Source organism: Grammomys surdaster, unplaced genomic scaffold (genome assembly GCF_004785775.1).
Source record: "Grammomys surdaster isolate TR1022 unplaced genomic scaffold, NIH_TR_1.0 363, whole genome shotgun sequence".
In the NCBI taxonomy this organism is placed as follows: Eukaryota; Metazoa; Chordata; class Mammalia; order Rodentia; family Muridae; genus Grammomys; species Grammomys surdaster.
Window position 1 is genome coordinate 12,515,854 of NW_021604782.1, and position 18,163 is coordinate 12,534,016.

At 42.4% G+C, this 18,163-nt stretch overlaps 1 protein-coding gene across 1 annotated transcript in view; it reads left to right on the top strand.

Annotated features, from left to right (window-relative positions):
• The first annotated feature begins 6 nt into the window (after window positions 1-6).
• Pappa (pappalysin 1) overlaps window positions 7-18,163 on the top strand; it is a 230,064-nt gene continuing 211,907 nt past the window's right edge. Inside the window, exon 1 of the mRNA XM_028779996.1 lies at window positions 7-60. The gene's annotated coding sequence lies outside the window, so the exon portion shown is untranslated. The remainder of the gene's footprint in view (window positions 61-18,163) is intronic.

The window sequence follows — 18,163 nt, forward strand, 5'->3', positions numbered from 1 at the left end:
TCACGCTGCAAGTGTGGCTGCGAGCCGAGGGTGGCCAGAAGTCTCCAGCGGTGATCACAGGTAAGACGAAAGGGGTCTCCTGTCCGGCGGACCACCCTGCTGGTCCCTAAAGGCCCCTGCGGGACGCTCACGGATGTCTGGGGTCCGGATAGCGGGTGGGTCTGCGGAAGGCGCCCTGGAGTAGGGCAGGGACTGCGGAGGCGAGACTCGCTTTAACCCATCTGCGGAATGGGCGCGCTGAAAAGGGATGTTGCCCGTCCTCCGGGGAGTTGTACTGGGGAGCTCCGCGCCTGTCCAAGACCACGAGCTGGGGATAGCTGATCCCCCCCCGGAAACCAGAACACTTAGGGGGTGCTGGGAATGTGCAGACGGACTCTGTCTGAGTGTGGGGGAGAAGGGTACAGGACGCTGATGGGTTGCGTGTGAAAGAACTGTGGGGAACCGTTCATTTCTCTTTACTTTTCGATAGAGGTAATTCTTCAGAAGTCTGGCTACCCTCAAAGTAGGCATGGGCCAGGTAGTTTTGATTGCCAGACTTAGAAGTCCTAGAAGTACCCTAAAGTTGTTCTCTGTCCGAAGCTTGCCTCTGGGATCTACCCCCGCCACCATAGCCACCCACACTGCCTCTCTGGGTCCTTGCTTTTAAAGACGGTTGCCTGTCATTCACGGCTGGGTCAGACCTTGGTAGCGCACACTCTGCCAGCCTTCCCCAGACTCGGCTGCGAAATGGGACGCTTTTCTCTTTGGGGACTTTTATGAGTCCATAGTAGATTTGAGTTCTCCCTCCTCACCCTCCCTCGCTCCCCTTCGCTGCTTCACAGCAAAGCTCATAGTGAAACCGGACACTTTGCGAGGGCTGCAAACCTTCCAAACGCCTCAACATCCATTTTGCTCCTAAATGAATCTGTGGAAATGCCTTTAATAAAACGAGGGGTGGTGGAGGGGGGCGGCGCAGGAGGAGAAAAGGAAAGTTTTGCCTTTTCTGTCTGGGAGATTCCCTCACTGCATAAACAACCTTGCCCTGTCCTGGGACTCCTTAAAGCTATAATAGGGGTTCCCCCTTCGCTGCAGTCTGGGAGCCAGGAGAGGCTGTTGCGATCCCACCCCTCTCGGAGAGTTTGCTGCTGATTTTGCCTTAGCATAAACCTTTCTTAACACTGCACTGACTCTCCTATTTACCTGAAGTCCCCTTCGGGAGACCCAAACTCTGCTACCATGCCAATCAAATATATCCTCAAAGCTCCCACTTTCCAGTTACCAAAGAAGAGCAAGAATGACTACATACACACACACACACACACACACACACACACACACACACACACAACTGACGTCATCGCTAGCCACCACCCTCTCCCTCCGAAAAGGAGAGGGAAACGGAGCTCATTCACTTTCGGCTCCCATATCCTTGTCGGCCAGAGGAGGGTACAACATGTAACGGGGGAGATAAGATACAAAATAATCATGAAGATGATGATAATTCCTCTCTCTCTCTCTCTCTCTCTCTCTCTCTCTCTCTCTCTCTCTCTCTGTGTGTGTGTGTGTGTGTGTGTGTGTGTGTTTTCACTTTCAAAACAGCGGTTTGTTGGTTAAAAGTGGTTAAGAGATGAGTAGGTCTGGCTTTGCTGTGTTGGTGATTCGGAAGGGATCCCCGGAGAGAGGAAAGCCCAGGGTTGTAGAGATGGTGTGTTCATTTAATATATGCATAATGCAAATCTATGTTTCACGGAATTGCAGGAGAGACTGGCTTCTAAGTGTCTAACTCAGACCAAGGTCTCTCTTCCTGTTCCCTGGAACACGTAATCCGCTCTCACAACAATTGTTGCAGTAAAATACTTTCATTGGCTCAGGGATGCTAGGTTATTATTGCTCGTATAAAATGCCTGGTTCGTTTTATGCGTGGAAACAACATTCCTCACAAAACGGAAGAGAAAAAAACAAAACAGTAAGTAAATAAATTAATAAATAAACGGCACGACTGCCATGTAGCCCCAGAAAGCCTAGGAGCTGTTCTCCGGAGAATTCTGGTGGATTCCCCCTCCCCTCCCCTAGTTGAATCTGAGCCAGATTTGGCAGTGTGTAAACACCTGGCAGCGAGCCAGAAAAGACTTATTCTGCCTTATCCTCCACACAGAGCATACTGCGGGTCTAAAGAGAGCCTGCTTCTCCTTGAATTAAAAAAGCAAACAAATAGAGAGGATTTTTATTCCAGAAGTACTTTTAAAATTCCCTGATCAGTGGTTAAATTGGGGCTGGAAGAGACAGGACTCTGAAGTGGGTGACATGAGCATCCTCAGGCTGTCTTAGGTGACCTCAGGTGCACGGTTGGCTGCCTGACCTCTGCTAGCTTTCGCTGCTGTCTGGGCGTCACCACTTTCACAGGAATCCCTGGTCACCTATCTCCAGAGCAGTCATCGCTCAGCAGGGTTTGCAACTGCTATTTCAGGCCCAGGGCTGCTGCCTCTCTCAGGCCAGTCTGCCTTACATCACTAGACTGCACGATTCAATTGGGTTTCTTAAAGGTCTAATTTTACGGTGCTGTTAACCAAGTCTGTCTGCCAGGCAGGCCTTACAGCTCTTGGTAGGCGGGAGTGCTCCTAGATCTGCTTGCCCCTGGTACTATTTCTGCCTGGGTTCAAACTTCACTTCACGGACACTGATTCAGACAGTCACTGAGAGGCAAGGGGAAGAAGCAGGGTTCTGAAGCACAGAAAACAAGTCTTTTATTTTTCTGAAAGACAAGGTGAATACACACACACACACACACACACCGAACAGTAGCTCGTGCAGGTAAATTCGAAGCCACAGTTAGAAAATGTTGGAGTTCAGGATTCTCCTTGGACTTGCCACAGCTGAAGGGTATTTTTGAGAACTAAAGGCTCCTTTAAGGGTACTATGAGCTGGGTCCCTAGAGGGTATTTATCAGTAGTCATTCAGGCCAATGGGAAGAGATCTGCAGAGGACTAAAGGATGTGCTGAATGACAGTGCTCAGGGGCAAGAGCTAGAACTTAACCTCTGGCACTCCTATTTCCAGATTTCACCCACTACCTGGCAAAGAGAAGTCTCATAAACAGGCTCCTCTTATCCCACACAGGCCCACCATCCAGGTAGGGTGTGGTGTGTGTGTGTGTGTGTGTGTGTGTTCTGACACATCTCTGCTTTTGTACTACAACAGACAGATCCAGACCCAAGCCTCTTATCCCCAGCCAACCCCAGCCATACCCCACTGCCTCTAGAATATAAAAGAAACAAAAGCAACAGACTGATTTTCTCAAATCAGAGTTCTCAGTGGCAATTACCTTATTGAAGTTTCTCCTGACCTGAAAAGTGTCTCCTACAAACACTGCCCTCCTCCTACCCTATGCTCAATCCCCTCCATCAGTGACCCAGAGTTCCAGCTCAGAAGGAGATGGGCTTTAAACCGTAGTCCTACCTAGCACTTCTGCTGGCAGGTCCTTTTTCTTTTGTTGTGAGTGTTGAAATAAAGTTTGCTGGTTGCTCCCAAGAACCCCTTTCTTCCTTCCTTCTGTAGGTCATTTCTTACACCTCACTCAGCCCTTCGAAAAGTCAGAAGCTTCAACTGAAGTTCACAAGTATAGCTTTCCCTATAACCTGCTGTATCTCCAGCTGGGATGCAGAATACTGCACTGGTCACAATGAAGTGTCAGTACTCAGGTTACCTCTGTCCTTATCCAACTGTGACCTTGTGCAAGCTAGGTGGCTCCTCCTGGCTCCAACTTCCTCATCTGCCAAGAAGAGTTGTTAGGAGCATTTGTGTTACACAGTAACACAGCCTCTTGCTGTGTAACCTTCCCTCTTCTTTTACCTATTTATCTCTCAGTTATCTACCTTGTGAAATGGGCACAGTGATTTCAGGATAGTTCAGTGGTATACAGTTGCCCTAAGTGCTATCAAAAAGAGTCCATTCCTACTTGAGACTAAATGGAGGGTAACCACATCTAGTGAACATACAAGTTGCCATTTTCCGGGTTTTTTTTTTTTTTGGAGTGGGGGGCATAGCTGGGTCTCTTGGACAAGCTAGCTTGTGTACACTTAGAATATCTTCCCCTGAATTTCTAGGGATGTCTGGAGTGAAGATGGCATATTTGGGAACCATTAGACTTTAATTTCTTCTTTGACTTTGCTCTTTTCTTTGACCTTTGGGTGACCCCTAGCTAGTAAGAGTCACAGGAAGTCTAGGGCAGGGATGCTGGAAACTATGAGTTGCTCAGCCCGTTGGCTTGGAAAGGAAGCATAGACCCCCTGGAACAGAGGGTGAATGGTGATCATAAGTCACAGGTCACATGTCACTTGCTCCTTCCATGGATTCCCTTTATGTCACTTGCTCCTTCCATGGATTCCCTTTCATCCTTCACCGTCCTTTATGCTACTGTCCAATGGACAAGTAGACATGATTTCGGATGTTAATCCTCAGACACACCTTTGTCCTCCCTCTTCACAGAGAAAAGTAATCTGGAAACCCAAGACCTGGAATACTCAGAAGTGTGGATCAGAAATAGTTAGCCCAGGCTTAGACTTGGCAGTAAATTGTAACAAGCAATTAAATGTATATAAAGGAAAGAAAGGACCAGGGTCACACAGAACACTGCACTCACAGATCTTTATGGCTTAGAGGGGCCTGTGAGACATTTCAATCCCTTAGCTACCATTCCGGGATACACAAGGAATACTCACCTTTTAAAACATCCTTTGGGCTGGGCATGATGGTACATGTGTATGATTCAAACACTAGGACCTCCATAGTAGGATCAGCACAACTTTAGGGCTAACCTAGTCTACATAGAAAAGTTTCAGACCTACCAGAGCTTCATAATATGACTTTATCAGTCAGTCATTAAGTAACTCAGCTGAGGATCCACAAAGGGGTCTCTGCTACATTAGGCCTGGTTAGCCTAGGCACAGATACTTCTCTAAGCCTTCTTAAATAATACTGAAGGACCAACAATGGGAGAATCTCAGATCTAATTTCATGTCCTCTTACTGTACAGGTGGGTAAAATGAAGTAGTAAATGGAAAGGACACTCTGTCTTTCTAGGTTAGAGTTGCCACAGCCCAGGATGAAGTTTTCTTCCCATCTGAAATCTCGGCTTGCTACCAGCCTCTGGCATCCTTGGGCCTTGATAGTACATTTTCCCCCAGAGCACTTCCCGTGCTCTGTGTCACGTTGTTTCTTCCTCATACCTCCTTTAAGGTAGAAACATGCTTGTGTGGAGTTACAGTGAGTTCTGTTTCACACACTTGATTTCAGGTGAACCTACCAATGCTGGAAGAGAGTCTCACCAAGAAAGAATGTAGGAAAGGAAGCTTAGCTCTGGAACATTCTCTACTTGTCTTCCGGATGTTTGGGGAAAAAACCAAAAACAAAACCTCTCACCTTTAGATCTCTTTCAAACCAGCACTGACTATAGGAAGAGAAAAGATCTCTACACCTCTGTTCATCAGAAAGGACTTCCTTTGTGGGCTTGTCTACTTGTGACAGAAGGCTCCTGTCCAGCATGCATCTGATTCCTTGCTATCTGCTATCTCCTTTCTGTTTCTTTACCATTTTGGTCATCCCTCAGAGTCTCCAGATCATTCACTTGTTGCCCAGAGAACTGTGCTTCCTGCCTTGGGAAGAACACCAGGAATGCTCACCTGGGATCCTGAGACCAGTAATTGAGAACCAACTTCCAAGATTGGGTCTCTTGGTGTTGCATATTTAGAATTGACAACCAAGAGTTCACAGTTCAGTTTCCACAGTCCTTGGGTCTGTGACTGGAAGCCAGCAGGGCAGGATTTGGGTGTGATTACACTCAGCAGCTCCCGATCGTATTATCATGGGGACCAGGTGAGACAGTGATGGGAGATACTCTCAGCAGAAATCAAAACCAGCTTATACCAGCAAGGGTAGGAGAAGGTCTGGATTTATGTGGTCAAGGACATTTCTAGAAATGTACTTTTATTTTTATTGTCATCTTTCACACAGCAGAGGATAGATAGTGATTTAGCCAACAAATTTCACATACATGACCTCACTAAAAGTCCTTTGATGTTGGGACTTCACAAGTCTGCCAAAGCCTGCCAGATACTGCTGTGTGACCTTGGCAGATCATGGCTCCTGTCTGGGACCCACCATTTTTGATATTTAAAGAAGGATGTAGTAAAAACTTTACACCATGCCCTACAACTTTAGGGAGCCTCTGGAGAGATAGTAGAGGTTAGGACCCTACCACATATTTTCTCCATGGTATTATGCATAAATCACACCATTTTATAAAATTCTCTTTTTTTGGGGGGAGGGGCACATTCTTCCTTTACAAAGTATTTGAATGGACAGGGTATGACCAGTAGGGATTTGGAATTGTGTTAGGTGTGATTATAGTATTGTTACCGCATATTTTTTAAAGGATTATAATTTGAAAAATGCACACGGAAGCACACTGTAGGTTAAATTGTTTTATGTTTTTTGTTGTTATTGTTTGTTTTAAAAGCTTTAAAAATACAGGAGCTTGAGGAGGGATGGAGGAATGTTAACAAAAATGCTGATGTAGTGATAGCCACTCTCGAAGGGATGCTATAGAAACTTGGGCTTTTGATACATTTCTGGTGGTGCTTTTTAAAAATGTAATTGAATATTTCCTTAATAAAGCATAAAATTAATTAATTAGCTAATTAATTAATTAAAGTGCTGGAGAGCCAAAGAAGGAGATGACATCTCAAGAACTCAAGCATTCTGTCAGATGATGTGTTCACAGTCACAGAGGCTGGAGCAGGGAGAGCCTCAGGGACTCTACCAAGGTCATACAGAGATTAACTGAAATCCAAATGCACTCTAGGCTTCAGACACTTGGAATGTCCTCATGCCCTTCCTGTCCTTCCCTCTGTAGTCTTTCAAACTCTGGTTACCATGACCGGCTAGGGAGAGCTTCAGGAAAAAAGGAAAGAGCAGATCATGCAGATAGGGCTACTAGAGACTTGTTTGCTGAAATACTTTGAATGACAAAATTCTTTGCTGTCTAAGACCTCCCTCTATGTAGGGAAACACAGCATCCTTCTCTTCCTCACAATGTCTGGAGATTTACTACTCATTGTAAAGATCCTCAGTGTAACTAGCAACAGATACCACTTAAGTTGGCTCATGGTTGTAATTTTCTTTGACTAGTTTCTATTTCTCTCCATCCCCAGTTGCCCAGAGTGCTTTCTATCTAGCATTCTTTGGAAACTTTGAACAGACTGGGGGAAAAAAAAACGATGTGTTTTTCTGAGGGAATATTTTGCAGTGGTTGATCATAGGGCTCAAGAGTCAGCCTGATTTGATTTCCTGACTCTTGCACCAGCTAGTTGCATGACCTTGTGACAGCTATTCAGTATTTCTAGCTTCACTTTTGCTGTCTGTGGCATCCAGCTAACACCAGTTCCTACATCATAGGATTTTTCTGAAGATTAACTGGGTCTCCCTGTGGAAAATGCTTGGTAATGGAGTATAGATGACAGGTAATCCAACAATCAATCATTAACTTAGGGTGATATTACTTGTGCTGACCCTTGCTGTACATTATTTCCAATTCTTTCAATGATTCTGCATCTTAGACATGTCTATCCTCTTTGGCAAAGCCAGAAATTATCTTACCCTCCCTTGCCACTCAGGAGAGATTTATAACCATCGTCATAACAATAAAACAGCAACAAAAATAACTTAGCAAACCTGAGAATAAACCCAGAAGGTAGCTGTTTTACTTTACAGAAGTGTGTACTTCAAAACAGGAAATTCAAGCAACGAAGATAAGAGACAAAGTGAATATGTGAGCTCCCTGTCAAAAGTGCTCAGCAGGTACTTTCGTGAATTTCTACTGCGTTCTGGGTATAATTTTGAGTACTGTGAACTCTCTTTATCCTCAGCGAGTTTATATTCTGTGTGCTAGGCAGAGAAGATGACAAACTGCAGACAAGAAAGATGGGATGATACTTAACGCCAGATAAATTTTAACTCAAAAAATTAATAAAAATAAAAATCGATGTGTGTGGGGTGCTGGAGGTGAAAGATTTGAGTGCAATGAGCAGAGAAGGTTTCTGAAGAGATCTGTGGAAAGGCAGCAGGGTGGACTCAAGGTGGTCTGAAGAAGGAAGCTAGCAGAAGCCAGTTCTGAAAAGAGGCCATCAGTAACTTGCTGTGTAACTTTAGTCATGTTACTTTCCCTCTCTGACTCATTTTTTTTTCCTCATCTGGGGCATGGAAGGTGTCACAAGCTTATCACTATGGTGGCCCTAAAGAGCTTTCTAGTTGAGACCTTTAACAGTCTTGTAATCCCAACCAAAGCTGTCCTAGGATATAACTGTGACATTGGCAATAGCTCCTCAGCTTTTTGCCCATTTTGGCTTATTTTCTTCCACTAGGTGGTGCCTGGGCCTGTTACCCTCAGGGGCATCATGCTCGCACACTCTTTCCTCCTGCCAGGAGCAATACTGATTCTCAGAAAGAAAGAGAAAAAGACCCACTACTCTTTCTTGTTAAGGTGTCATTGTCTTACAGCTCTTAAAACATTGCCTTTTATTTGACATATACGTGACTGAAATCCCAAAAATCTTTGTCCTGCATACCAAAATGTCAGTGGTAGAATTTCCGTCAAAATGTGACTGGAGGCATTATTTGGTGATTGTCAGTTCTTCCTAATAGCTGGAAGCTATCTCACTAGTACTGGAAATAATTACTCCTGTCACAAATATCCCTACCATAAAAGCCCTCATTAGGGGACTTTTCTGATAATTCTTTATTAAGTTATATAAACTTCATAATTATGTTTACTAGACAAGGGCCACTGTAGGCAAACTTCCAAACAGCACAGTCAGTTACTGGCCTATTAGTCTTTGTTATCATGTATATCAGAGATTATTTTGTTAATTGAAAATATTAAAATTGAGGGGCTAGGATGAGAGTTTATTTGATAAAGTTCTTGCTATGCATTCATAAGGACCAGTGTTTGATCTCCAAAACCCACACTAAAAAGCCAGCCATAGTGAATGCTTATAATCCCAGTGGTGGGAACCCAGATATAGACTCTGACCTGAAACTTGCTGATCTTCCAGCTAAGACTGATAAGGAAGTGAGACCCAGACCTCCAGTGAGAGATACTATCTCAATAAAACAAGGAGTGGACAGGTCCTGAGAAATGACACCTGACCTCCATACATACACATGCATACACACACGTACAAACATATACAGACACAGATGTGAGTACACACACACACACACACACACACAGTGAAACTCTAAAACACAAAGTCACTTTTCCCTGTGTTCTTGCAAAGCCTGTTCTGTTAGCATCCCTAAGGTACATCTTGCTCCCTCTTTCCCTCTCTCCTCCCTGTACTCTTGCTTCTCATAGCCACTACATTTGCTAAGACTTTTCTTCAAACAAGAAAAAGAAAGTGGTGTGTGTGTGTGTGTGGGTGTGTGTGTGTGTGTGTGCTGACATCATTTACTACCAACTGGAGGTCTTTAGAAGCTTGGAAGAATTATGAATTTTTGAGAACCTAGTAAGGTGCCAGGTTCCAGCTCATTTGGAAAGTACAACATCAAAGAAGTGGGAAACCTGTGGCTGTAGGTTGTCACAGACCTTATAGAACAGGAAATCTAAAAGTTTAGGTATATGTAGCACTGTCGCATTCCTTGATGAAGGAATTGCTCTTCGGTCTGCCCTGTATGTGTTTTTCCTTAATTCCCATTGCTCTGTGCGATAGGAAAGGCAACAGGGCAGAATGTGACCAAATGGTTTTATAAGGAGAAGATTATTTTCCCCAAATGAGATTGGAGACCTTTTTTGTACAGAGGTTGTTGAGGAGATAAAGAAGAATGTGACAGGTAGCATTTGGGAGGAAGGTAGCCTGGCTCTGACAGATGCAAAGCTCATACCCACCAACATAAGAAATGAATACATTCTGCAATCAGTCTTATGAAGCCAAACCATAAAGTCCAAAGAAGCAAGGTGTGTGGAGGCCAGAACAGTGTACTCAGATATTCCTTTCCTAGATGAGGAAGTGAGATGCTGGTGAGGAAAGTCGGCAGTAGAGGTCAGTTGTCAGGCTTGGAAGGCATTGTCTTCTAAGTCTACAGCCAGGAAACAAAGCACATGCATAGCTATGCATACTTTCTCAGAAGTTAACTAGCAACAGCTCTGCTATTAGCTTATATCTCCAAATTCTATTCAGTTTAAACTTGTAGAACAGATCCAGTTGTGCATTGAACTGTCAACATACACCACACATTCAACATGTCCAAAATATCCACTTCTCCTACAAAAACTTCTGTGCCCTTATCTTGTTTAGTGTTACCAAGTCTTGGTACATCCTGGATCCTTAAGTCACCAAGCCATTTATCCTGCCTCATAATGTTTGATTAGCAACTTATTCTTCTTTTTAATTATACTCTTCTCTATTGAAATGCCCATTGTCTGAACCCTTCTACCCACTCCAGTCCATCTACCAACTCTGGATGACCAGATTTTTCAACTATTAAAAAAGAAAATCTGACTCTATTACTCCCAGTTAAGCGCTCTTCGGTAGCAACTGAATTATTTAAAGTTTCCTTCAATGATGCAGGCTTTTTATTACATCACTTTCTTTACTTATTGAATATTCTTGAATCCAGTTGTACATCCTGCTTAAGGCTTTACAGCTTTCTGCTCAAGGTATCTTCTTCTGAAAAGGCCTTCCCTGACTCCTTCCAATGTGTAACTTGTTTTCCACCTGTCTTGTTTCTTTCTTTTATTATATCTTATGCTAACTTACATTTTCAATTGCTTGGACTTTTTTTTAATCACACTTAATTATGTGCACATTTTAAAGCAGATCCATCTCAATTTCTTCCCTGCCTAGCATACAAAGGCTTCTATTTTTTGTTTGTTTGTTTGCTTCTCTGTTGTTTAGTGAATAGATAGATGGAGGTAAGGACCATGAATGTCTATTGACTATCAGAGAAAGAGCTTAAGGAACCTCCCAGGCATGGTGTATTACGTAACTCCAAGCACATGACTTGTGTTGTGCGTCACAGTTAGAAACATTACACAGTGGTTAATTCCATTTCCCCTTGAGCAAAGAAGTCAGAAGGGAAAAAGCAATTTGGCTTCCAAAACAGAGAGAGGAGGGGAGCAGCGGACCCATGGGCCCTCTGCTCGGATTGAAGCCTGTCTAATCCAAGCCTCATTTTTGGCTTTCGTCTTCCTATTCCCAGCCCCTGGCTTGTTTGCAATGCACTTGTTTTGTGTCTTCATTACAGCACATAATCCTTAACTTCACACTCCCCATTCTCCCTCTCATCAGTATCTCAGCCTCCAGTCCCCTGTCAGTTCTATCTATTGCTAAGGTTTGGATCCACTTCCCTCCTTTCTGATGGAGGGCCTTTCCATCTGCTAACCTTCTTCTTATGAGACCTTGAAGTGACCTCAGAATTTAGGATTCTCTGTCCACTGTTTACATACCCTTGTCAGGGGTGGGGGTGGAGTATGCATTTTTATCAGTAGCAACTGTAATAAAAACAGCCAGCGTCTAAAGACCACTTACGGCGTGCTGGCACGATGCCCACAGTGACTTTCTGTACCCTCTAAACTTGTGGTAGGTAGCTGCATGCCTCACCATAGGATCCCCTAGTGATGGGTAATTGAATCGAAGTTCAGATTCCAATCTATCTTCAAGGTGGTCATGTTTATTAGAGCACACAGGTATTCAGTCAGACTACTGTTTTGAGAGGATAAATGTATGAATGAGTGAATGAATGAATGAATGAATGAATGAATGTGAGAACAATAGTGCCCCTAGTGGCCAGTGCAGATAGTCAAAGAATACAGACTGAAAAAGAAAGAAAAGTAGAAAAATGGCAGAAGAGAAAAACAATGCAGGAAAAATGTGCATAAAGATGATGAGGCATTAAAAATATTGGCTTATAAATATTTTTGATATGCAAAATAATTTTACTTATAGGTGGTGTTTCATCCACTAGAAAGATCCTCGCCTTTAACTAGTCTACTTGGAGAAATATGCTTATTTAAAAGATACTGGTTTTGTCATGCTTAAAGCATGCTCCCCTAAAATACTCAAACACACACACACACACACACACACATTTTAATCCTTTGTTAAGCACCTGAATGCATCTTGAGCTGAACTGAAGCTTGCAGGAGGCCTTGGTGGTTGAACTATGGTGTTGTTCTTAGTGGAAGACTAGTTTTGGAGATGCAAGTTTGATTCGTCCTAGATATTTTTGTGAGCCCCAACAGCAAATGGAAATTCAGTGGGAGAGAGAAAGCTTTATTTCTCTCATATCTCTGTTCATTCAACCTTATATTTAACAGGCCATTAGTAAGCTATGTTTACATGCCATATGCTAACCAAGGAGATGGAACCTATAAAGAAGACCTGGGTACAGTTCCATCCCCTGAGGACCTCCTAGCCCTTGTGGAAGAAGCCAAGGGGTAAACAGATAGATGACATCATCGTAACTGCTATAACTAAGCAATTAATAGAGCCCCGTGGAAACGGTAGGAGGAAACACTGTGTTGTGGAACAGCCATGTTTATCATGGGACCAGATAGTAATCTGAGAATTCAAATCTGTAAGTGGTCTCGTCCATCTGAAAGGATCACGGTGTTTGTATGAATGTAGCAGTATGATTTGCTTTGCACTGGGGCATGCCATGCATATCATTTTAAACACAGTCATGAAGAAATAAATCAACTGAGAACAGCCTATATGACTTGATTTATGCATTAGCTGTGGACATGGACCCAGAGTTGCCTTTTGGAAAATAATGGGAGAAATAATTATTGAGCAATTCAATTGATTGCCTTCCATGTTAAGCTCAAATAAGTCATTATATGCTCCTACATAGTACTTACCATACTGCACTGCAGTTACCTAGGTACCTGTCTACTATTCCCATTTGACTCTCAGCTCTTCAGTAGTAGATACCATTTCTCTTTTTTCTCTATATAATTAACATAATTTAAACTTAGACTAGATATATTGGTGCGTGCTAAATAAGCTTTGTTAAATGAATAACTGGATTTGAGATGGATTCAAATAAAGGAGAATAAGGTGGCTGAAAGAAAGTACTAGAAGTCTAGGAGCTATGAGATTTGATATCACAGGCTTTAGGCAAAGTCAGATCGTAAGAGCAAATGCACTGTGAAAGGCATTGGCTGTTATATGTGGCCTTGGCCTCTGAGCTGACCAATTGCCAGTTAAGATATATGTAGCTATTCTCTGTTTCTATTGCTCTGTCTTAATTCTTTCCAAATAGTTATCTCTGTGTCTTTCTGTCTTTTCTCCATGCTTCTCCTTAAGCCGTTGCAGTCCATCCAGTTTTAATTTGTGTCATGTGCTTCTGCTTCTCCCTCACCTCTCTCCTGTACCCACATGGCTTCCTTTCATTTGACACTCATCAAGACTGCCAATCTCAGGGACAATTTCCAAAGTCTAGGATAGTACATGATCCAATAATTCTTTTTAAGTTAATGCCTAGGTGGATACATAATGCAAATTTACAGACTACGTAATCTAGGCTCCTTAGCACACAAATAGAGAACTTGCTATTCTGAAAAGGGAAAGAAATCAGCACAACTTCCATTCCATCTTAAATACAGAGAAGGAGTAGGTCCCAATTCCCCTGCCCATTTCCATCTATCTTAATGTCTCAAGATTTGAACCCAGCTTGCTCAAATGTAGACTTAAAAAATTCAGATAGTCCAAGTCCTACAGTTAGTTAGATAGGACTCTACCTGCCCTTTCATGCCTGGGAAGCCTGTAGTCCAGAGGGAAAAATGGTCAGCTCTGTATTCAACAGTGATACAGTGACAACTCAGAGCTGTCTCAAGAAATCTCCATGTGTGTTTCTAGATCAACAAATGCATAGCATATGTTCCTCTCTTGTAAGGTATAGTCATGGATAATACAGAGCAGGTCCCTGCCCTTGTGGACTTTGTATTCTCAGGAGAATTGAAAGGCAATAACATAGTAAACAATTGTGAGAATCATGATCAATAAATAAACATAACAGGCTTTGAAAATTAACTACCACAGACAAACTCTGGCTAGTAGGGTCAAACTGAGGCTTTCATGAAGGAAGAGGAAGACTGAGTAATAGGTGTCAGAGGCAGAAACAAAAATGTTAGTGAACAGATCATGGCCGGAAGTTGAGTACAGAGGCATAGCTTATGAAAACCACTGGGATATGTGCATATAGAGAGCGGAAAATAGCTCAAGCCATGAGATGTGGATATTAATCCAGATGTGCAAAGGAGTGATCAGAGAGATCCTATCAATGGCTGATTAGGTCCATCAAATATTTTCCAATAAGGGGACTGGGTTACATGATGGTAGGGTGGAAGCCTCAATCTCAACATTATCATGATTGGATTTATTGCTGGAATTTTTATTATTTATTATTTTGATTAATATCATTATCATTCATTTTTAAATACCATTTCCAGCTAAAATACCTAATTTCCATTCAGACTTCAGATCAATGGGAGAACAATGGGTTCTTTCACTTGGCTTCAGAAGACTTTGAATATATGTATGGATCTCAAGATATTTTTTGTCAACATTTGTGGTTATGCATACTTTTTTTTTTTGGAGTCCAAAGCTTTCATCAGCCCAAAGCAGTTATTTAAATGCTAAGAAACAGGGAGCATTCCAGGTCATCCCCCGAAGGCTGTTCCCAGCACGAGAGTCTGAGCAGTAGGAAGGATCTGTGAGTATGAGACTGTTGATGCCTAGTTGTCAAATCAGACTGAAGAATTGCACTTTTCATCATCCTCACTCTTGCTGGAGTAAATAGAATTTAGACTTTTATTCCTCTAAGGAGGGATTAGTGTATTCCTTAGAAATATAATCTACAACTTTGTTTATTCAAACTGTGTTCTCTCAGTTTCTATGAGCTTTTAAGTAGGCAAAGTCAATTCTATTGTTGCCTGAAATGTCCCTGCTGGTATTACTCACTTGGGACTTTATATATTGATTCAGTTCAATCCATTCTACCCTTCTATCAATCCTTAAGTTCTTACTAGTCCCCTTCTTCCTTACTTCAATTCTTTCATCTATTCCTCCACCCTTTCATTCGTGGATCTGTGTAAGCTTCCATTTATCAGGCTTTGGGCTGAGGACCAGGGCACAAGTTAGGAGAATGTTCTAGTTGTTAAGATACTGTTAATTCCTAATTTTTTAATCTCCCAAAACATTCCAGTGAACCCTGTGCTACCATACAGTACAATTTGAAAGCCACTCACTTCTGAAGTCAAAAATTACTTTAAAAGAAATTAAACTGCTGTGTGCAAAGGTATATAATTGTAAGTGTTCCCTGTAGCACTTGGAGTCAGAAACTACACTGCCAGGCAGTTTGTTCATTCGTTTGTTTGTTTGTTTGTTTTCTTTATTTGTTTGCTTGTTTGTGTAGCAACACTAATATTTTTGGTCAATCCTCTTTTTGAGCTTGGGTTCAACAGGTGGTGGAAAGCCCATATAGAATGAGAAATAGAACCCAGTTCACAGGGAATCAACTACCTTCTTAGGTGGACAAGAAAGACAGTTGTCAGTCACTTGGTTCCTGGAACCTTCCTTGTGCACATTCCTCCAGGGGACTGCATTCAGGACTCTATCCCTGGATGTAGGAAGTAGCAAGAAGCCTGTATAATGTGAACTTGCTGTTTCTGAAGCATTTTCAACATGCACCTATCATGTTCCCATTCACCTTGTAAAACAAGCATTCTCATTTAATACAGTGAGGTCTTTGTATTCTCAACAGAAAACACATGGTTTTAAGGCTTTCAGGCACGACCTGCCTTTTCTCCAACTCTCACTCCTACCCCCACTCCACTCCCTCTCCAGTACAATGTCTTGTGTCAGCAGAATTATCTGTTTACAAATAAAGACCTCAAGAGAAAAGGATCAGCAGCTCAAAGAAACTGCCAAAATTATGTCCCTGATTCTGTCCTTGTGATTCCAGGGCACTGTGTCATCCATAACAGCTCTCCTCAGAAGACTCCCATTTTTCCACCTGACTGTAGATTTCATGTCCTCTGACTTCTTCCACTATGTGGTAAAACCATGGGATTCCTAAACTAAATGGATGGTCAAATGCTGGTCAGGGGCATTTGAATAGCTAGGAGATATAACCTAGCCACGGATCTGCTTGTCATGGTAAAGACAAACCTAAACATATGCAGCTTACATGTTGCCACATGAAGCAGAAGCTGGCAGAAGAGTCATTAGCTTGGAATGTACAAGAGTTCTATGGAGAACAAGTATCTCCAAGATCCTGATCAGCCAAGGGAGTGCTTGATCCATTCTCTCTGACTCAAGTCTGCTGTGGCTCCTTCTTACTCATAGTAATGGAAGAAGCTGGTTTATGGAATATATACTCTAAGACAGATCTTGTTCTAAGAATGTTGCCTGTCCTTTACTCCTCCCAAGGATTCTCTAAAGTGAATAATAATAGTATCCCAGGTTGTTAAGTAAAAAATGAAAAATTTTAAGTGATTCACATAAAACGTACAGCCCAGTAGTGTTAGAATCCATCCTCTCTGTCAGTATTATAACCATGTTTTACCACAAATGTCCTAACACCATATCTGAATGGTTCAGCATGACATTCCACTTACTGTCCAGACTTTGAGTCCTACCAGTAGCTTGTAGTGAAACAGGTGAAGACTAGTCAGCCTCACCACCCATGGAGCTTCTGGGGTAAGCAATTCCTTGTGAGTGCTTTCCAGTGTACTATAGAATGCTAGCCAGCATCTCCAGCTCCTACCTGCTTGGAACAAAGGAGGTCCAACATTCTCAACAGTTGCAATGACCAGAAGTGGAAGTGTCCATCCCTAAACACTCTACAGAGGACAAAAATCTATACATCTTGAGAATGACTGACTTTAGGTTTGTCATAATTGCCTGATATTCTTAGAACACATATTCCCATTTTTTTGCCTGTTAACATTAGCTTTTTTCTTGACCTTGTGGTATCCTTGGGTTTCCTCCAATCAGTCTTCTATGCTCCATAACCTACTATACTCTTGGTCTCTTTTAAGACAAACTGAAATATTAACATATCTGAGTGAATACTCTATTTTTATGCTTAGAAAGCATAAAAAAGGATGCCCAATTTCAAACTTTTGATTTAACCCACCACCAAAGATTCCATAGGAATCTTAGAATTCAACCAGTGTGTTTCACATATGTGACAGATTTTTATTGGATTCACCATATGTCAGGTAACAAGCTAGTCACCAAAGTTCTTAAGTCAAAGGTTATATACCTGTGTTAGATGCATCAGCTGGGCCAGAATGGGGCTTAGATCCATTCTGCACCCTCCTTCAGTCTAATAGACAGGAATACAGAGACAGAGTTAACTGAAATTCACACCCTGCAACTAGAGATCAGGATAAAGATGAGCATAATACAAATTATGAATCCCTAATAGGTGTGTAAATGTCACTTACATGTTTTTAAAACCCATCATGAACTTGTTTTGAGTTGAGTCACAACTAATGATTTCATAATAGATGTCAAAACAACAGGAAATTAACATCCAGTTAAAAACGCCATCAACCCTCTTCAAAATTTTGATTACACTCTACTCTCATCATTAACCAGCCTGCATTGCACCAAATTGCCACTGCCACAGAGTCCTGAGACACTAATCCTGGCTCTCCCAGCCCTCTCACAGTGAAAAGAGGTACCATATTACTTCTAACTAATGGGATACTCTCATATCTGTGGAACAAAGCTGGATGTCACTGCACGCCAAGCTCAGCCCTTTGCAGTTTAGCCCCAAGCAGCCCTTACCAGTTCATTTCCTTCCACTCCCCTGAGCATTCTCAATTCTAACAGATGTAGACATCTTTTTCTACATCGTCAAGCTTACCTGTTGGTGACAGGTCTCATCCCTGCTCATCCTACTCTATCCTTGAAGGCTCTCACCTCACCTTGTTCCCACACAGATCCTACATCCCATCAAGGTTTAACATTTTGAGATTCATTCAGAGAAACTTCTTTGAGCCTTCTTATCTGAACCAATTCCTCCTTTCTGTTTGTGTCACCAGGAGGTTAGCCCTGACAAGAGAGTGTCATTTCAAAATTAAGAGCCTGAACTCCAGACTCGGACTGTGGTGTTGT